This window comes from Emys orbicularis, chromosome 13 (assembly GCF_028017835.1).
Source record: "Emys orbicularis isolate rEmyOrb1 chromosome 13, rEmyOrb1.hap1, whole genome shotgun sequence".
NCBI lineage: Eukaryota > Metazoa > Chordata > Testudines > Emydidae > Emys > Emys orbicularis.
In genome coordinates, this window is record NC_088695.1 from 11,420,602 (window position 1) to 11,442,817 (window position 22,216).

Sequence of the window (22,216 nt, forward strand, 5' to 3'; positions counted from 1 at the left end):
AATCAATCCTAGGGCCTTTTTCGTTCCTTGCAATGCGCGTTCTCTGAATTTGGTTGTCAGTGATGCTGCTAGATGCTGTTTGGAGGCAAGCAGTTTCTTGGACCTGGTGCAACGTGTTTATGTGTTTTTCTCAGGCTCAACACGCTGTTGGGAGACTCTGATTCACCATGTGACTTCTCTAACTGCGAAACCACTTAGTCAGACAAGATGGGAGAGTCGCATTGATGCTTTGAAGCCTCTTCACTATGAACTTGGAAACATTTATGATGCCCTAATTGAAATTTCTGATGATACTACCTTTACTGGATCATCTGGTATTACGGCACGTTCAGATGCAGAAGCTCTTGCAAGTGGTCTTTCCAAGTTCAAATTTGTGACTTCACTCATTTTGTGGTATAATATCCTTTTTGAGATTAACCTCACTAGTAAGCAGCCTCAGGAAAAGAACCTGAGCATACATTCTGCTATCAAAAACTGCAGAAAACTAAAAATATTCTGGAGGAATTCAGAAGTGATGAAGGGTTTGAAAGAACACTGGTAGATTCTCTTGAGCTTCCTGAAGAAATAGACTTTCCGACAGAATTTGAACCAGAGCCAGTTTGCATTCGGCAAAAGAAACAGCAATTTTCATATGAAGGGTGAGAGACACCCATTCAGAACCCAAAACAAAGGTTCAAAGTGAATTTCTACTTTGCAGTCCTTGATACTGCTATTCACTTGGTTGACAAAAGATTTCAACAGATGCAGCAGCTAGAGTCAGTATTTGGCTTTCTATATGATATCCACAGCTTGCAAAAGAAAACAGCAGAACAGATAAGAGAATTTTATATAAAACTGGAGTCGGCGTTGACTCATGAAAATTCAAAAGACATTGATGCTACAGATTTGTGTAGTGAGCGTCAGGCTTTTTCATGCCGACTTAAGAAACATTCCACTCCTGAAGAAGTACTAAAGTTTGTTTGTGAAAATAAACTCTCAGACAGTTTTCCAAACATTTTTATAGCTCTACGCATTCTTTTAATTTTGCCAGTTTCCATAGCTAGTGGGGAATGTAGCTTCTCAAAGTTAAAATTGATAAAAACTTATCAGCTTTAAAAATGGTGCAAGAGAGACTTGTTGGACTTGCAACAATGTCTATAGAGCATGAAATAGATGGAAAACTGGATCTAAGGGTATGTCTACACTACCCACCGGATCGGCGGGTAGTGATCGATCTATTGGGGGTCAATTTATTGCGTCTAGTCTAGACAAGATAAATCAATCCCCGATCGCTCTGCCATTGACTCTGGTACTCCACCTCCATGAGAGCTGGAAGCGGAGTTGATGGGGGAGCGGCAGCAGTTGACCCCATGCCATGAAGACGCTGCGGTAAGTCGATCGAGGTATTCACGTAGCTGAAGTTTTTTACCTTATGTCGAGACCTCCCCCTCCCCCCCCGTAGACCAAGGCTAAAAGAACTAGTGTCTGAATTTTCAAAACTTAAAGCAAGAAAAGTCATGTTTTAAGAGCACAGAGTGTTTTTTATTCAGTGTGTTTTGTAAATACAGGTTAAAGTTCATTGAAGAGGTTTCTTATTTCTTTCTATATTGGATGTGGTGGTAAAGGCAGTTAAAGCCGTTTAGCTTAATGGATGATTTTGGATTTGTAATAATAAAAATTATAATTAACATTTTTAATACATTTTTATTTGAAATTGGACTGAAATATCATCTAGCTCTCGTGTACAAATCTATTCTGAAAATTTTGTGTCTCTATTTTATCTGATCTTAGAAACATTAGTTGGAAAGTAGTGTGGACGGATAAACCGAATAATTACACCTCTGTTTAAAAGAAAATGCTTAAAAAATGATAAAAGGGAAAAAGGGGCAAAATGTTTCCCAGTTTACGGAAATCCTCAGCCTACATCTGCCCTTGGGGTTTGGGGTTGGGGGCACCGATTGCATGGTTCCCCTCGGGGACCTAGTCTAGGGCCGCCCCTGGATTCTGATGTACGACAGAGGTAACAGAAAATGCTGTCTGTCTACGTTATATTTCCCTGGCAGTGCCTAGTTACTAGGGAACTATCCACAGGCACCCCCCTCCCTTCCCGCACACACACTGCTCCCAGGTTACATTGGATTTTTTAAAAGAGACAAACTCATGATTTTTGGGGCTCTGATTCCTGAATGTTCAGGACTGTCCAAGGTCTTGGTCTGATTTACAGGCAGGTTTTAGACCTCAGCCACACTGGAGTCAGACCAGAGTCACTGCTGGCTCTGGCAGGGGATGAGTGCAGATGGACCAATAGGATTAGTCTCTGCCTGTCTGTCCCTGGGGGTTGCCAGGGGAGTCCAGGGCAGCTCATTCTTCAGGTGTGGCCACCAGAGGGCTCCGCTGTTGCTAAGGGAGAGGGGTTTACACTGCAAATTGGGGCAATCCCTCATAATGGCCCCTTTGATTCTGCTCTTTTTCTAGCATTTGTCTCAGAGATGCTGTTACTGGGAGCGTCTAAACAGCTTGGGGGGAACCGGGGTGTGACATGGACCAAAGTCCCTTCTGTAACCTCCCTCTCGCCCCGACAGGCTGAGGAATCACATCCACATTTCGCTTCAGATTGGCCCATTTTCCAGGAGACAGGGAAGGGAAATGGCTGTGATGGAGCCAGCTCAGGTAGAGGATTTTCATGGAGCTGCTGGGTAGGGGGAGGGGGAGGGGGAGGGAGAGGGAGGGAGGAGACAGGGTGTGAGAAACCTACTGATTTTCTGAGTAGGACAATTGGTGATGGGGAGGGAGGGACATTCGCCCATTTCAGAAACAGGACACAACCCCCCTGCACAGGGATGGAGCCTGAACCCAGTAGCCAGAGGCTTCTGTGAAATACGAAGGGAAGCTGTTGGGATTCCTGTCCCTGTCCCTGTCCCCGGCTCAGAGCTCTGCTTCCCGTATCTGGCAGGTGTGTGGGAAATGAGAAGACCCTGCCCTGGTCCGTGTGCTGGGGGAGACAAGGAGCTCTCACCTTCTCCCACCCCCTGAAGCCTCCTGGCTGCTCTGAGCAGAGTGGGGGTGGGATTCTGCTATTCTAGCCCTCCCAGAGCTTCCATTTCTTTATTCTTCCTCCCGCGTGACTAGCAGGATTGTGACTGGGGCAGCAGGTGCTGAGTGGGGGACTCTTGTTCTTTCAGATGCCGGTGACCTTTGAGGAGGTGGCTGTGTATTTCACCCAGGGGCAGGGGGCTCTGCTGGACCCCGCTCAGAGAGCTCTCTACAGGGATGTCATGCAGGAGAACTACAAGATTGTGACCTCGCTGGGTAAGGGATTCCCATCCCCTCGGTTATTAGAAGCCGTGGAGTTTGTATGTATAAATCTGATCAGATTCTTCCCTGATCAGTTAGATCTGAGGGGAATGTTTTGCGTAATGCACAGCTGCCATGTGAGAGAGACTTGCATCTCTGTGCCCCCTCCAGTGAGACACGGTGTCAAAACTTAATGGACATGCTAGCTCATCCCCACCCCTCCAGCTTTCAAAGGGACAGAATTCATTCGTTCTTCTTTATGTATTGATTCCCATACACATCAAATCCTTATTTACCTCCCTTCTTGGGAATAGCTCCAGCCACTGGGAAGGCTTAGAAATAGGCAGAGGTTTCCCGTGAGAGCTGTGTGTGAGTCAGCAAGGCCCCTAGGCTGCGCAGATCCTGGGAACACCTAATGAGAGTGTAAAAATTCCCCTCACCTCCCCAGACGTCTGCCTCTCCCAAGAGGGCTCAGCGACCACGTTCCTGTCCTCTTGGGTTCCATGTTCCCCAGCAGAGCACAGGGACACATTCCACTCACAGAATGTCCTTTGTGACAGATGCGCTCTCAATCCTCCATGCACCCTGAACTGTCTGATTTCCACCCCCTGCGCAGGATTCCCCATTCCCAAACCTGAGCTGATCTCCCGCCTGGAATGAGGGGAAGAGCCGTGGGTCCCGGATTTCCGGGCCTGCGAGGAAAGAGAGAGCCTGAGAGGTGACCACACAGGTAAGGACTCACACAGAAATCATCTGGGGAATGAAGAAAAAGTTGAGAATCCTAAAAATGTGGTGTGAGGAATGCCCTCAGTTCTTCCTCCTCTTACCCAGGGCAGCACTGTAGTCAGCATGTATTGCTCACGGCTTTCCACCTGTCCTGTTAGCTGCAGGAGTTTCCTTCCTATCTCTCCTTCCCTGTGAGTGTTTGTGTGGGATGTGGAATCAGAATCCAATTACTGATTCTTCCCAAATTTAGTGAGCTGGGTTTTCCCTTGATGCTATTCCTCTTTCTCCACAGCACAATGACTCCTGTCTGGATTGTCTCTCTCCCAGCAGGTGATGAGGCAGTGAGTGAGAAGGAGGAAGGGAATCATCATGAGGAAGTCCCTGGGAAAGTGGAACCACAGAGGACATTTGTGGGAAGAGCAGAAGGGAATTTTTCCCAGTGCTTCGAACAAGAAGAAGCCTGTGGAAATTGGCACAGGTCAGAGAGGCAGCGGGGAAACCAACCAAGGAAGAAGGTGGATGAATCTATTAAATGTGGGGGAGGAGACAAGGATCCCACAACCCAGCAGACAAATTTCAAGGAAGAAAAACGCTATGAATGCCTCTTGTATGGGGAAGGATTCATTCTGAGATCACAGCTTGTTACACATCAGACAATCCATACTGGAGAGAAACCCCTTCAATGCTTGGACTGTGGGGAAAGCTTCAATAATCGCTCAGCCCTGAGTAATCATGGGAGAAGCCACAGAAGAGAGAAACCCTCTCAATGCCTCGAGTGCGGGAAATGTTTCATTTGGAAGTCAGAACTAATTAGACATCAACTAAGCCACACAGGGGAGAGACCCCACAAGTGCGTGTACTGTGGGATAAGTTTCACATGGAGGTCAGACCTTGTTAGACATCAGGCAATCCACACAGGAGAGAGACCCCATAAGTGTTTAGACTGTGGGAAAAGTTTCACACAGAGGTCAGTCCTTGTTATACATCAGAGAATCCACACAGGAGAGAGACCTTACAAGTGCGTGGACTGTGGGAAAAGTTTCACATGTAGGTCACTTTGTTAGACATCAGTCAATCCACACAGGAGAGAGACCCCATAAGTGTTTAGACTGTGGGAAAAGTTTCACATGGAGGTCAGTCCTTGTTATACATCAGAGAATCCACACAGGAGAGAGACCTTACAAGTGCTTAGACTGTGGAAAAGGTCTAATGTGTAGGTCACACCTTGTGAGACATCAGTCAATCCACACAGGAGAGAGACCCCACAAGTGCTTGGACCCTGGGGAAATTTCACACAGAGATCACACCTCATTAAACATGAGAGAATCGACACAGGAGCTAAACTTCTCTGACACAGAGACAGAAGGTGTTAAGGAAATTGCATGTAATTGACCTAGATTCAACCTTTAGAGACACGTTAGAAAAGTGTGTCCTCCTTAGATAAACTAGAGCTTCGAGAGGTAAACCTGTATTGTTAAAGACATGGAAGAAGATGGTAACTGAAGTTGTCTTTGTTTGGCTGTATCTTGTTAGAGGTTAACAATGGAAATAAACAGTTCTTGTCTAGGGCTGTATTCTGTGAATTCAGAGATCAAAAGGGAATATTAACATTTAGACAAAACTTGGTTGTAATAATGTCATTGTTTGTCTCCTGAAAGTTTATGGTAAACTGTCTATGAACTGCTTTATGGAGCATCACCTCATGCTAATCCATGTAATTAATTACCAGTGATGTTTAGGAAATAGAAAGTTACTTCAAAATCCTATTGTTCAGCCAAGGACTGTGTGCTGTCGAGACACTGCAAAAATGATCCTTTCTTTTCTGATCTGCCTAACCTTTATACGGGGGGAGTGTGAGTCGGAAGACGGGGATCTGCAGTCCTATCTGGACCGCCCTGACATTGAAATTGGACATTGGACTAGAACTTGAGGAAATGATTCTGTAAAGGACTCTTTGCAATTCTAAAGCACCATCTCTACAGTGAAACTGGCCGAACGACTCTATGCATGTCTGTATGTATAATGATCGTTTAACCAACACACACACTCTCTTTTCTTCTTTTAATAAATCTTAGTTGAGTTAATAAGAATTGGCTGTAAGTGTGTATTTGGGTAAGAACTGAAGTATTCCTTAACTTGGTGGATAATGTATAGGATCCTTTGGGATTGGTGGAACTTTTTAATATGGTGAATAAGATTTTCAGCAATTCCCATCATGTTGAAGTGGGCTGCCTGGGAGGGAGCCCAAGGCTGGGTTGCTGTAAGGGAGCTGTGCTTTGGCTTCTGTATAACAGTAAGGTATTGTAGAAGCTGTTTTGTTGCTGGCTTGAAGAATCTAACTATTGGAATAGCCACCAGTTTTGAGGATTGTCGGCTCCATTCTTCGCAGTTTGCCCTAATTGCACAATCTCAGTGTGACCCTGGTCACAACTTCATAAATGCCTTGCCTGTGGGAAAAGTTTCATTCAGCCATCATGAAACACCCCCTGCAGATCGCAAGCCACCACCAACGGAGGTGGGGGAGTCCGCCAATGGTCCCCAGTTCTTGCGGGCCCATGGCTCCCCACTCTTCCCGGGCGCTGGGGAATGCCCTTCGGTTCCCCACTACCAGGGGCGGCTCTAGGCACCAGCAAAGCAAGCACGTGCTTGGGGCAGCCCATTTGCAGGGGCGGCAGGAATCCAGCATGGGAGCTGAGAACCAACAGGGGGCCCTGGGAGCTGTAGTTCCTTGGTTAGCTCCCTGCCTATAGACCCAGCCCTAGAGCAGGGAAAGAACTACATTTCCCAGCATTCCCTTGGCCACTACCAACAGGAAAGAGGGGGAGGGAGGGAGGTAGCTGAGACCTCATGCTGCAGCCTACTGTGACTGGAGAGCTGCACTGTGAAGGGTAGGGATACCATATTTTAACATTAAAAAATAGGACACTCCACAGGGAGGGAGGGTAGCCCCACCTTGCCACCATCAACTCCCTCCGACTGCCCCCCACAGAAACCCCAACCCATCCAACCCCCCCTGCTTCCTGTCCCCTGATCACCCCCTCCCGGGACCCCTGCCCCTAACTGCCCCCCAGGACCCCACCCCCTATCTAAGCGCCGCTGCTCCTTGTCCCCTGATTGCCCCCTCCTGAGACCCCTGCCCCTAACTGCCCCTTGGGATCCCACCCCCTATCTAAGCCTCCCTTCTCCTTGTCCCCAACTGACCCCTCCTGAGACCCCCCCCAACTTCCCCCTTAGGACTCCACCCCCTACCTGTCCCCTGACAAACCCCCGGGAGTCCCATGCCTATACAACCGCTGCCTGTCCCCTGACTGCCCCCCAAACCCCTGACCCATCTATCCCCCCATTCTCCCTGCCCCTGACAGCCCCCCCGAACCTCCGCCCCATCCAAACCCCCAGCCCCTTTACCGTGCTACTCAGACCCCTCCTCCCCAGCACCTGCCTTCCAGATTTGAACACCTCAAAATTCAGGAATGCTCAAGCTCAGTTTGGGCAGCTGTTACTTCATTTCTCCCAAATCACCTATACTGATCCACTGTAACTTGCTGTAGAAAAAGTAGGATAAAATTGAGCAAGAAATGCTTCCCAGTGGTTATTAGGACTGGAATTGCTATTTTCAACAGCCATTGCCTTTTTTGTTTGTTTGTTTGTTTGTTTGTTTGTTTCTTTGTTTGTTTAAAAGGAAGACAGTGATATCGCATTGGCAAATTCCCCATAGAAAGAAAGAGTGGAACAAAAGAATAATAAAGGCACCTCAACTTTTCCTCATTTATGTAGGACAGTCTTATAATATGCATCTAGATATCGTCCAATCACACAAGCTGAAAATTGTTCCACTTTACTGCAGTTCTGTAACCATATGGGAACCAATCCTGTCTGTGTTCTGTGCACATCTAAAATTCCTGCTGAATGACCTGCCGTGGGAGTGAGTTACCAGTGACCCAGGGCTGTGGCAGAAGGAGGGTGCAGGTGGGGGTGGGAGAGAGCCCAGGGCTGGGGCGGCAGGAGATGTGTGTGGGGGGGCAATGGTGGCGGGGAATGAGGGAGCCCAGAGCTGGGGCGGCAGGAGGTGTGGGGGGGGGGGGGAGAGCCCAGGGCTGGGGCAGCAGGGGGGTGCAGCGAGGAGCCCAGGGCTGGGACGGGGGGGCAGTGAAATTTTTTTTTGTTTGGGGCGGCAAAAATCCTAGAGCCGGCCCTGCCCACTACCCGCGGGCATTGTGGGATCCATCTCAGTTCTCCAGTCGCCATGCGTGCCTGGGATCACTGGAGTTCCCAAGGACCCAGGGATGTGGGGGGAATCCTGTGTAGCTCCTTAGGGGCCGGGGGCATTGGGAAATTTCCCCGGGGGCAGGGAGGAAATGGCTCCCCAGTTCCCATGAGTGTAGGGGGGAAATCCCCTGTTCCTCCCCAGTCCCCCCTGGGCTTTGGGGAGTTCCCTGCAACTCCCCAGGCCCTGCAGATGGGGGGAAATCCCCCTTAAACCTCTCCAGAGGTCATGGGGTTGGGAATCCCCCTTGGGAATCTGTCCCCAGCTTCACAGTGCAAGGTGCAGGGAGGAAATCTTTTGATGCTCCCTATTCCCCATGGGTGTGGGGGAATCCAGTCTCTGTGGGCATTGGGGATCCCCCCGTGGTTCTCCTAGCCCCACAGACAAGAGCGGGGTGTCCCTCGCTGCTGCCCAGTGTCTGCGGGCCTTGCATTATCCCCTGTGGCTCTGCAGTCACAGATAACATGGCGGAATACCCTGTGGCTCCCCAGTCCCCACCGGTGGGGAAGAAATCCCCCACACCTCCCCAGCCACCAAGTCCGGGGTGGGAAATGGTCCCCAGCTGCAGCGGGAAGAGGGGATCACTCTGTGGCTCTGCACCCCCACTGGTTGCAAGTGGAGGAAATACCCTGCAGCTCTGCAGTCCCCATGATTCAGGGGGACCCTGGGAGCTCCCTGGCCACTGCAGGCACCTGGGCAATCCCTGCAGCTCCCAGCCTGGGGAGGAATCCCCCAGAGTTCCCCAATCCCCGGGTGGTGGGGAATCCCCCCCACTGCCCAGCGCCTGTAAGGGTGGGGGACCCCTGGAGCTCTGGGCATGGGCGAATGCCCCATGACTCCCCAGCCATTGCCGGCAGGGGCATTCTCCTGCAGTTCCCCAGTCTGCACGGGATCTCCCGGAGCTCCCCAGGGCCCATGCTTACCCTCCCCAGGTGGCAGGGTAACCCCCACAGCTCCCCAGCCTGGGGGGAATTCCCGCAGATCCCCTGAGTAAAGCAGGTTTGGTCTGTTCAGAAGGAAATGGGGAGCCACTGGGCATCCCCATCCGCAGGGCCTGGGGAGCTGAAGGGAACTCCCCAAAGCCCAGGGGGGACTGGTGAGGAACGGGATTTCCCCCCTGCACTCGTGGGGACTGGGGAGCCATTTCCTCCCTGCCCCAGAGAAATTCCCCCATGCCCCCGGCTCCTAGGGAGCTACTCAGGATTCCCCCTGGATCCCGCAAGCCATTGGGAACTCCAGTGGTCCCAAGCACGCATGGCGACTGGGGAACTGAGATGGATCTCCCAATGCCCGTGGGCAGTGGGGAACCGCAGGGCATTCCCCAGCGCCCGGGAAGAGTGGGGAGCTGTGGGCCTGCGAGGACTGGGGACCATTGGAGGACTCCCCTCCTCCATTGGTGGCAGCTTGCGAGCTGCAGGGGTGTTTCTCCACCACCCAAAGTGTCTGCGGAGCAGCATGGGATTCCCCCCCCCCCCCACGCCGACACCGTGGGCTGGGGAAATGCAGGACATCCCCCCCGTCCACAGGGGATTGGGAGCCACGACCGCGGAATGAAACTTTCCCCACAGGCCAGGCATTTATGAAGTTGTGACCAGGGTCCTGGGGGGCCACACTGAGATTGCTCAACTAGGGCAAACTGCAAAGAATGGAGCCGACCATCCTCAAAACTGGTGGATATTCCAATACTTAGCCCTGGTCTACACTATGGGGTTAGGTCGAATTTAGCAGTGGTAGGTCGATTTAATGCTCCATCCGTCCTCATGACCAACCTTGTTTTGTCAACTTAAAGGGCTCTTAAAATCGACTTCTGTACTCCTCCCCAGCATGGGGATTAGCGCTAAAATCGACCTTGCTGGGTCGAATTTGGGGTAATGTAGACGCAATTTGACGGTATTGGCCTCTGGGAGCTATCCCAGAGTGCTCCATTGTGACCGCTCTGGACAGCACTTTCAACTCAGATGCACTAACCAGGTAAAAAGGAAAAGCCCCGTGAACTTCTGAATTTCATTTCCTGTTTTGCCAGCGTGGCGAGCTCAGCAGCAAAGGTGACCATTCAGTCCCAGAATCGCAAACGAGCTCCAGCATGGACTGAATGGGAGACACTGGATCTGATCGCTGTATGGGGAGAAGAATCTGTGCAGGCAGAACTCCGTTCAAAAAGATGAAATGCTGATATATATGCCAAAATCACACAGGGCATGGTGGACAGGCTACACCAGGGACATACAGCAGTGCCGCATGACAGTTAAGGAGCTCAGACAAGCCTACCAAAGAACAAAGGAGGTACATGGTCGCTCCGGGTCAGAGCCCCATACATGCCGCTACTTTGATCACCTACATGAAATTCTAGGGGGGGGGACGACCCTAACACTACCCCACCACTGTCCGTGGACACCTGCAAGGGGGAGCCTCACACAAAAGGGAGGAGGATTTTGTGGATGAGGAGGAGCAGGAGAGTACACAGCAGGCAAGCGGAGAATCTGTTCTCCCTGGCAGCCAGGAACTTTTCATCACCCTGGAGCCATACCCTCCGAAGGCGTGCTCCTGGACCATGAAGCTGGAGTTAAGTGAGCGCAATGAGAGGAGGCAGGATGCGATGCTCAAGCTAATGGGGGAGCAAATGGACATTCTCAGGTGTCTGGTGGAGCTGATGCGGGAAAGGCAGCAAGAGCACAGACTGACGCTGCAGCCCCTGTATAACCACCTGCCCTCCTCCCCAAGTTCCATATCCTCCTCACCCAGATGCCCAAGAATGGGGGCAGGGGAGGCTCCGGGTATCCAGCCACTCCACCTTAGAGGATTGCCCAAGAAACAGAAGGTTGGCATTCAATCAGTTTTGATTTGTAGTGTGGCCTTGTCCGTCCCTCCTCCCCTCTTCCCCCACCCCACGCGGTGCTTCCCTCCTCCCCCACCCCACCCCACCCGGGCTACTTTGTGAGTTATCTCCCTATTTTTTTAATCAATTAATAAAGAATACATGGTTTTGAAATGATAGTGACTTTATTGTGACTGGCCAGTCATGAAACTGGTTTTCAAAGCTTCTCTGATGTGCAGCGTGCCCAGCTGTGCTCTTCTAATTGCCCTGGTGTCTGGCTGTGAGAAATGGGCCTCCAGGCGATTTGCCTCAACCTCCCACCCTGCCATAAATGTCTCCCCCTTATTCTCACATATATTATGGAGCACACAGCAAACAGCAATAACAATGGGAATATTGGTTTCGCTGAGGTCTAACCTAGTCAGCAAACAGCACCAGTGAGCTTTTAAACATCCAAATGCACATTCTACCACCATTCTGCACTTGCTCAGCCTATAGTTGAACTGCTCCTTACTACTGTCCAGGGTGCCTGTGTATGGCTTCATGAGCCATGGCATTAAGGGGTAGGCTGGGTCCCCAAGGATAACTGTAGGCATTTCAACATCCCCAACAGTTATTTTCTGGTCTGAGAAGTAAGTCCCTTCCTGCAGCTGTTCAAACAGACCAGAATTCCTGAAGATGCGAGCGTCATGCACCTTTCCCGGCCACCCCACGTTGATGTCGGTGAATCGTCCCTTGTGATCCACCAGTGCTTTCAGCACCATTGAAAAGTACCACTTGCGGTTTACATACTGGTTGCCAAGTTGGTCCAGTCCCAAGATAGGGATATGCGTTCCGTCTATCGCCCCACCACAGTTAGGGAATCCCATTGCAGCAAAGCCATCCACTATGACCTGCACATTTCCCAGAGTCACTAACCTTGATAGCAGAAGGTTAGTGATTGTGTTGGCTACTTGGACCACAGCAGCCCCCACAGTAGATTTGCCCACTCCAAATTGATTCCCGGCTGGCCGGTATTATAGAATATCAGGGTTGGAAGGGACCTCAGGAGGTCATCTAGTCCAAACCCCTGCTCAAAGCAGGACCAATCCCCAGATAGATTTTTGCCCCAGATCCCTATATGGCCCCCTCAAGGATTGAACTCACAACCCTGGGTTTAGCAGGCCAATACTCAAACCACTGAGCTATCCCTCCCGCCCAGTAGCTGTCAGGCGTTGCAAGGTTCCACAGGGCTATCGCCAGTCGCTTCTGCACTGTGAGGGCTGCTCTCATCTTGGTATTCTTGTGCTTCAGGGCGGGGGAAGCAAATCACAAAGTTCCATGAAAGTGGCCCTATGCATGCGAAAGTTTCGCAGCCACTGGGAATCATCCCATACCTGCAACACTATGCGGTCCCACCAGTCTGTGCTTCTTTGCCTGGCCCAGAATCAGTGTTCCATGGTATGAACCTGCCCCAATGCCGCCATGATGTCCCAATCGCCACATCCCATGCTTTGAGTGAAGTCTGTGTCCATGTCCTCATCACTATCATCATCGCGCTGGTGTTACCTCCTCGCCAGGTTCTGCACATACTGCAGGATAATGTGCGAGGTGTTTACAATGCTCACAACTTCTGCGGTGATCTCAATGGGCTCCATGCTTGCAGTGCTATGGCGTCTGCGTGGGTTATCCATGAAAAAAGGGTGCAAAATGATTGTTTGCCATTGCTTACACTTACACGGAGGGAGGGAGGGAGGGGAGACTGACAACATGTACCCAAAACCATCCACGACAATGTTTTTGCCCCATCAGACATTGGGATCTTAACCCAGAATTCCAATGGGCAGTGGAGACTGGGGGGACTGTGGGATAGCTACCCACAGTGCACCGCTCTGAGAGTCGATGCTAGCCATGGTACTGTGGCCGCACTCCGCTGACTTAATGCACTTAGTGGGGATACACACAATCAACTGTATAAAATGGCTTCCAAAAAATCGACTTCTATAAAATTGACCTAATTTTGTAGTGTAGACATACCCTTAGATTCACCAAGCCAGCAACAAAACAGCTTCTACAATACCTTACTGGCTACACAGAAGCCAAAGCACAGCTCTCTTAAAGCAACGCAGCCCAGTTAAACATGATGGGGCTTACTAAAAATCTTATTCATCATATTAAAAAGTTCCATCAATCCCAAAGGATGCAATACATTATCCACCAAGTTGAGGAATACCCAAATACACACTTACAGCCAATCCTGCTGCAGCATCTCTGTGTCTGGCTTCTGCTAGACTCACAGGCTCTAAGGTCAGAAGGGCCCATTATGAGCATCTAGCCCAGGGGTTCTCACAATCAAATTATTGGTGGCCTCAGAGTGCGGCCAGCAACTCTCGCTGGTGGCCGCTCTGACACTTTTTCCTAAAATACTTAATTATCTTTAGGAGAAACCAATAAATATGCACAGTGATAAGTGGGGGAAAGGTCCCACCATCCCACCCAGAGCTTTGAGTTTTTTTCTTTCCCTGTGACTAGCGGGATTGCGGCTGGAGCAGCAGGTTCTGAGTGGGGGACTCTTGTTGTTTCAGATGCTGGTGACCTTCGAGGAGGTGGTTATTTATTTCACCCAGGGGCAGGGAGCTCTGCTGGACCCTGCTCAGAAAGCCCTTTACAGGGACATCATGCAGGAGAACTACGAGATGGTGACCTCCCTGGGTAAGGGATTTCTTTGCCCTCGGTTATTACAAGCTATGGAGTCCGCATTTCTGAATGTGGTCATTTCTTTCCTGGTAAATTAGATTGGAGAGGAATGGGTTTCATAACCCACAGCTGCCCTGTGAGAGAGACTTGCATCTCTATACACTCTCCAATGGTATAAGGCTCTCAAAACCTAATGGACATGCTAAATCATTCCCCCCTCTACACTTTTCAAGGGGGAGAAGCCGTGTATTGTCCTGTCTGTATTGTTTCTCATTCGCACACAGAATCCCTGTTCACCTCCCTCCTTGGGACTAGCTCCAGCCATGGGGAGGGATCTGCAGGTTTAGAAATAGGCAGGCTTTAACTCCACAGCTGTGTGTGCGTCAGCAAGGCCTCCAGAGCGCACAGATCCTGGGAACTCTCAGCGAGGGCACAATTCCCCTCACCTCCTCAGACATCTGCCTCTCCCAAGGGGGCTCAGTGACTATGTTCCCCTCCCCCTGGATTCCATGTTCCCCCAGCACAGCAGGGGAACAGGTTCAAATCATAGAATGCCCTTTTTGAGAGAGACTCTCCCAATCCTCCATGTGGCCTGACCTTGCCTGATTTCACCCCCTGTGCAGGATTTCTCATTCCCAAACCTGAACTGATCGCCCAGCTGGAACGAGGGGAAGAGCCATGGGTGCCCGATCTCCAGGCCTGCAAGGAAACAGAGATCCCGGGAGGTGCCCACACAGGTGAGGACTGACACAGAAACCATCTGGGGAATGAAGGGAAAAGTTGAGAATCCCCAAAATGTGGTGTGAATAAGTGCCCTCGGTTCTTCTTCATCTCACCCAAGGCAGGGTTGCAGTCATTAGATATTGCTCAAAGCTTTCCACCTATCCTGTTAGCTCAGTGGTTCTCAAACTTTTGTACTGGGGACCCCGTTCACATAGCAAGCCTCTGAGTGCGCCCCCCCTTATAAATTAAAATCACTTTTTTATATTTTTAACACCATTATAAAACTGGAGGCAAAGTGGGGTTTGGTTTGGAGGCTGATAGCTCATGACCCCCATGTAATAACCTCATGACCCCCTGAGGGGTCCCGACCCCCAGTTTGAGAACCCCTGTGTTAGCTGCAGGAGTTTCCTTCCCATCTCTCCTTCCCTTTGAGTGTTTGGGTGGGATGTGGAGGCACAATCCAATTGCTCAGTCTTTGTGTTGGGTTTTCCCGTGGTGCTATTCCTCTTTCTCCACAGCACAATGACTCCTGTCTGGATTGTCTCTCTCCCAGCAGGTGATGAGGCGATGAGTGAGAAGGAGGAAGGGAATCATAACGAGGAAGTCCCTGGGAAAGTGGAACCACAGGGGACATTTGTGGGAAGAGCTGAAGGGAATTTTTCCCAGTGCTTTGAACACGAAGAAGCCTGGGGAAATTGGCACAGGTCAGAGAGGCTGCTGGGAAGCACCCCAGGAAGAAAGTGGACAAATCTATTAACTGTGGGGGAGGAGACAAGGATCGCACAGCCCAGCAGATAAACCCCAAGGAGGAGAAATCCTATCAGTGCCTCAACTGTGGAAAAGGATTCATTGTAAGATCACAGCTTGTGACACTTCGGACAATCCATACTGGAGAGAAACCCCTTCAATGCTTGGACCCTGGGAAAATCTTCAATAACCCCTCAGACCTTAATAACCATGGGAGAAGCCACATGGGAGAGAAACATGATCAATGCCTGATTGCAGGAAATGTTTCATTTGGAAGTCAGCACTAATTACACATCAGATAAGCCACACAGGAGAGAGACCCCATAAGTGCTTGGACTGTGGGAAAAGCTTCAAACAGAGATTACACCTTATTAGACATCATACAATGCACACAGAAAGCAGACCCCATAAGTGTTTGGACTGTGGGAAAAGTTTCATGCGGAGATCAGGGCTTCTTACACATCAGGCAATCCACACAGGAGAGAGACCTTATAAATGCTTGGCATGTGGGAAAAGCTTCAGTAACAGTACAAACTTTACTAACCATCGGAGAATCCACACAGGAGAGAGACCAGATAAATGCCTTGACTTTGGGAATGGTTTCTGTTGGAAATCAGCCCTTACAATACATCAGAGAATCCACACAGGAGAAAGACCCTATAAATGCCTTGAGTGTGGGAAAAGTTTCACTGGAAGCTCTCACCTTATTGGACATCACAGAATTCATACCAGAGACAAACCTCAGAATTGCCTCAACTATGGGAAATGTTTCAGGTAGAAGTCTGCCCTCATAACACATCAGAGGATCCACACAAGAGAAAGACCCCACAAGTGCTTAGACTGTGGTAAAAGTTTCAGAAACAGATCAGCCCTTGTTTTCCATCAGAGAATCCCACAGGAGAGAGACCCCACAAGTGCTTGGAGTGTGGGAAAAGTTTCACATAAAGATCATGCCTGATTACACATCAGGTAACCCACACTGGAGAGAGATCCCATAAGTGCTTGCACTGCGTGAAAAGCTTCATTCAGCGATCACACCTCATTAAACATCAGAGAATCCACAAAGATGTGAGAGAAGCTAGGAATAGCTTCACTGCAGAAAAAGATTTAATCCGAGCTCACTCATCAGTGGCCCAACACAACAGAGAGACACTGAACATCAGGGAAGCTTCATTTGGTGCTCCTGGAGTATCAGGCACCTGCAAATCCGCACAGGGAAGAAACCTCTGTGAGGTTCCAAGTGTGGAAAATGCTCCAAGTGGAGCTAACTCCATACTGTCCATCAGAGACTCCTCCACACAGCAGGGGAATTCTCTCAAGGCCCTGACGAGGGCTAGGCATGGTGACAAACCCATTTCCTCGTTCCCACACACATCAGGAGCTTTTGGCTCCCAAGGATCCAGCTGCCCATTGCTGGGGTGAGGATCCAGCAGCAGCCGAGAATCAGCTGGTCAGTGACCCTCTGGCTCCGCCTGATCTAAGCAAACCCCAGGCAGAGGATGAGAAGCCCCGATAAGCCCCTCCTCCCTGCTGCAGCCCTGGCTGCTGAGGTGATGGGCCACAGGTGGGCAAAGGGAGAGAGAGAAACTCTTCCAGCCACTCCCTCTGCCTGGCTGAAGTTGCCATGGAGATGAGGAGAAGGACACTTGGGCCAGGCCCCACCTTCACTCTAGACACCTGTCCCCACCCTCCATCTTCCACTAGCCCCTGGGCTGGGCTCCCCCACTTACCTGGAGCTGTTCTCTGCAGGGGGAGTGTCTCTGGGGGCTGGTAACTCCTCCACTCCCCAAATCCCCCAGGGTGATGGGCTCTGGGGGATCAAATATTGAGGGACCAGGGTGATGGGGAGGAAACTGGGGATTGAATGGTTGAGGCTGGTGGAGCTGGGGAAGCAGGGGGAGCTGGGTGCTGAGGTATCGAGTGTTTGGGGGATCATGGGATAAGAGGCGAGGGAGAGCACAGGGGTAGAGAGGTACTGCCTCTCCTCACTCACCCCCTCTGCCCCTTCTCTCTGCCCTCCCCCCACCTGCATTCAGACAGCACCACTGAGAGGGGCTGATTCCCACAGGGCCTTTTGTGGGTGTCCTGGAGATCCCCTCTCTGCCTCTGCAGCATCAGCCACCGAGCGTCTGTCTATGGTGGGAGAATGGTCAGGATTAGCCAGCACATCTCCCCTGACTCTCCAACACTCTTACTAGTCACTCTTACTAGTCACACTGACTCCGAGTATATTATCTGTTCTGATCCCCCCATTAGTAGAGTGATTGCTAATCACTGAGTTCTCCCTTTGGGGCCGGATTGTCTCATTCCCAGATGGTCTCAAATTACTTCAGGCTGTGCTGAAAAGCATTGCGTGTTTGTGCATATTTTTGCTTATGAAGCAGAACTAAACAGATGGTAAAAAAGTTGGAGCAGAGACAGTAAAATGTGGTGTTTTAGCTTCTGTGCTATTTCAGGGTGATGGGGTGAGTCCGATGGTTTCCCTCCTTCCCTCCACTCTCAACACAGCAGCCTCTGTCCACGCAATGGAAAGTTTTATCTGGTCCCCATTCTACCCCTCTGTCTCCCAAGATGTCACTTACCACACTGCCCCTGGCTCTCCATGCTTAGCAATCAGTTTTGATTTCTATGATCCTAAATCAGACTTCTGAGGGCTGTAAAAAGAAATTGTCACAGACCTGTGAGGGAGGGGAAGGGAGGAATGCAAATGAACCTCAAAGCACAGTTTGAGCTTTCTGATCTGTTTCCATCTGTTGGTAAAATGGCTTCCAGACTTTTTCTGTGGTTGTCCAGATCATTTGTAGATGGGAAGGGAGCTACATGGATGGGAGAAGCCCTTCTGTTGCCATAGTGCTGTCTGCACCAGAAGTTAGGTTGGTACAGCTGCGTCGCTTGGCAGGGGGGAGTTTCACAACTGACATAGGTTGCGAGCGCAGACCAAGCCTCAGCATCAGGGGCAGGGAGGGGGCGGAGTTGGGGCAAGGACTTTGGGGAAGGGGTTGGAATGGGGGCGGGGCCAGGCCAGGGAAGGGGCGGAGTTGGGTTTTTTTGTTTCTTTCCTTTCTTTTATGATGCTGCTGCTAAATCTTTTGTAATTAATACAACCAAATTATTACGCAGGAAGTAAAGCAGGTTTAGCCACCTTTGAAGAAAACAGGTACATTTATTTTCCTGATTTTGAGTCTTCATATTCTCTGGGATTTCACTTTATAAACATGAAAGCGTTATATAGCCCACCCTGCATTGTGGGTTTGCCTCTATTCCAGAAAGCTGTTTTGTCACATACTTTGATATTAGTGGAGTTTAGCTCAGATGTATTGAGGAGTTAACGAGAGAAATGTTCATGTGTCGGAATCATCGTTTTTTATTTTATTTTACCTGTTTTCTGCCCTTTGGGATGTGAGTTTAGTTTTATTTGAACAATGACCAAGGTCAGTATGTCTCAGCACAGACACTGAGGGTGCCAGCTCGAGTCACACTCCGAGAGGCAGAGATGGAAACGGGGAATGAAATCACTGCCTGATCCCTGCAGTGATGTGACTTAGGGCCCATCTTCCCTTCAAAGGCTGCTGCGGCCCAGCTGAACTGATGCCGCTGTAGTGCTTCAAAGAGGATCTACACAAACCAATGGGGGAGGTTCTCTTCTCCCACCGGTGTAGGTAATCCACCTCCCCAAGAGGCGGGAGCTACATCGACAGGAGAAGCCCTCCTGTTGCCATAGTGCTGTCTGCACCAGAAGTTAGGTTGGTACAGCTGCGTCGCTTGGGAGGGGTGTTAGGATATAGATATTCAGGCCTGTCTGCAAAGGCCTATTACTTTAAGAATTTAGGTGTATTCTTATCACTTAGCTAGTTATAGAGGTATAAAAGAGACAATCAAAATCACTCTCTGTATGTGTAAGGGACAGTCTGAGGCTCTGTTCTTAGGCTAAGTAAGGCCTTTGGCTAAGCAGCAGAGGCAGCCATAAGCTGAGGAGTGAACGGTCACATCCTCACATTCCAAACTATTGGGCTGTTAGGAATACAATTCTGTCCTGATATTCCTATCACCTCCAGAGAAAGGAAAGAGCCTAGAAGATGTAAAAGGAAATTTAGTTTGATAGGATCCTGTCTGGCAAGAACTCACTTATCAATAGCTGGGATGTGAAATCCTTGCTTCTGGATTGTTTTGTATTTTTATTTGCATGGTCTCTGTCTGGTTCTGTAATTGTTTCTGTCTGCTGTATAATTAATTTTGTTGGGTGTAAGCCAATTAAGGTGGTGGAATATAATTGGTTAAATAACCATGTTACAGTATGTTAGGATTGGTTAGTTAAATTTCAGTAAAATGATTGGTTAAGGTATAGCTAAGCAGAACTCAAGTTTTACTATATAGTCTGCAGTCAATCAGGAAGTAAGGGGAGATGGGAACTGGGGTGGGGAAATTGGAATCATGTTTTGCTAAGGGGGGAATGGGAACAGGCAATGGGAACAGGGACGTCTCTGTGGTGTCAGAGCTGGGAAGGGGGACACTGAGGAAGGAAACTGGATTCATGCTTGCTGGAAGTTCACCCCAATAAACATTGAATTGTTTGCGCCTTTGGACTTCGGGTATTGTTGCTCTCTGTTCTTGCGAGAAGGACCAGGGAAGTGAGAGGGTGAAGGAATAAGCCCCCTAACAAGGGGTAGCGGGGGGAAGTTTCACAACTGACATAGGTTGCAAGCGCAGACCAAGCCTCAGCGTCAGGAGGAGGAGAGAATGGGAGGCGAGGAGAATAGAGCTGAGAAATGGCAGGGTTTGCTCTTCAGAGCCAGACGCCTGAGGCTGAGAACTGGGAACTCGCTGCATCAGAGCCAGAGAGCGACGAGACTTGGCCTGCGTCGTGTGAAGCTGGACCTGAAATCGAAAGGGCCATGAATGACACCCCAAAAATGATAGGGGGAGGGGGCAGCGGCTCCTTAATTGCTGAGATGCCGAGGTTGGGTGCAGGCAAGAAGGGAGCCTGGGATCTCAACAGACCAGGGCAGCCTTGGAACCAAGCCGACCCCCATCACTGAGGCCAGAGAGAGATGAAGAACCCTAGACTCCTGCTGGTCACCCCCTCCCCATCTACTGCAGTGTCCTGTGTGGGGACAAGAGAGACTGTCTCTGCCCCACTCACCCCACACTGCAGCCCTCAAACCTGAGCTCTTTGGATTCCCTGCTCTCGGGGTGTTTCCTTTTGTGACGGGGTCCATAGGCGGTGACTCCGTGGGTGCTCAGGGGCTGGAGCACCCACAGGGAAAAATTGGTGGGTGCTCTGCACCCACCGGTAGCTCCCCACCCTCCAGCCCAGCTCACCTCCACTCCACCTCTGCCTCCTCCACTGAGTGTGCCACGTGCCCACTTCCCCCCCTAGCTCCCAGCACTTGCGCTGCAAAACTGCTGTTTCGCGCGACTGGGAGGAGGGGGAACATGGCGCGCTCAGGGGAGGAGGCGGGGCCGGGGCGGGGATTTGGGGAAGGGGTTGGAATGGGGGTGAGGCCAGGGTGGGGAAGGGATCGAGTTGGAGCGGGAGGGGCGCAAGCACCTACCACCACCGGGGAAAGTTGGTGCCTATGACGGGGTCCCAGTGCCTCTCACGAGTATGACCCCCAAAATCATGAGATTGGCCTAAAAATCGTGAGATTCTTATAAAAGATGAAATGATTTTTTTTAGTCTACCTTCTGTTTTGAGCTCCCCCTGCCTCCTCCCAGTGTAGCACGGCCCGGCCCACCCTTGCATAATTATGGAAGGGGAGTGGATTTTGCCTCCTGTTGCAGGAGCTCTCACAATAAGGCTCTGACCTTTAGTCAATTATGGAGCAGGGTCCTGTGGGTGCCACGTCCCAGCTCTTGCCCTCCCAGGCCCTGGCAGTCACCTGTTCCCGTAGCTGCTAATGTTTGCGCAGCTCCATGTGGGACATTTTGCACCAGTGGGAAAATCATGAGTCTCCCCTACATGGTGCCTGGCCACCGGTTGTGGGAGGGACAATCACATGAGGAACATTAAAGACTCGCTTACTGATGAGGACCATGATGCACGGAGCTGCACAAAACTTTAAAAATCAGGGCATGCCCCATACCTTTTGTGGCCCTACTAATGCCTCAGTTCTTGCAATTCTCTGGCAGGTCGCCCTTTCTCAGGAGTGGGGCATGCAGATGAAGATGATGGAGTCTTCATTCTAGTGCTTCGGAGCAGGGAAATCTGCAGAGTGGAGACGTGGTCCTCCATCCACACCTTTGCTGCACACTATGCGATCACCCGGCAGGCCAGAGACGACATGGCCTTCAGCAGGGCAATGCTTCAATCAGTGGAAAACTCTGACCTCACCACCTGAACTTGGGCTTGGGAGTCACCTGATTGGAATGGACGTGAAGCAGCACTCGAAGAAGAGAAAACAGTTACTCGCCTCGTAACTGATGTTCTTGGAGATGTGTTGCTCCTGTCTATTCCAATACCCACCCTCCTACCCCTCGGTCGGAGTAGCCGGCAAGAAGGAACTGAGGGGGTGGCGGGTCGGCAGGGCCCTATATTGGGCACCATGAAGGCGCAACTCCAGGGGGCACCCAGACTGATCCTCCAGCTAGCTGCTAGAGGGAAAATCCCAGAGAATCTGTAGACTCAAAAATCAGGAAAATATATTTATCCATTTTCATCTGAAGTGGCTAAACCAGCTTCACTTCTCATTATTCAGTTGTGTTAGTTACAAAAGTTTTAGCATCATCAAAAAATATATATATATAAATCCCTTCCCAGGTACAAATTATCTGGACTAGCACAGGAAAAGCTTGGGGGTCAACTTATTGTGGTGTCTACACCCAGGCTGGGTCAATGGGAGAGCGTGGAGTAGTGGAGACAAACCCTTGGAGTGCATATCCAGCACTCGCGCTCAGTGCTTTTGCTGATAGATACTGATCATTGTCATTGTTCAATGAAGAATAAAATCTCATGAGAGAGGCGAGGGAAACGTGAAAAGAAAATCAGAAAGGAC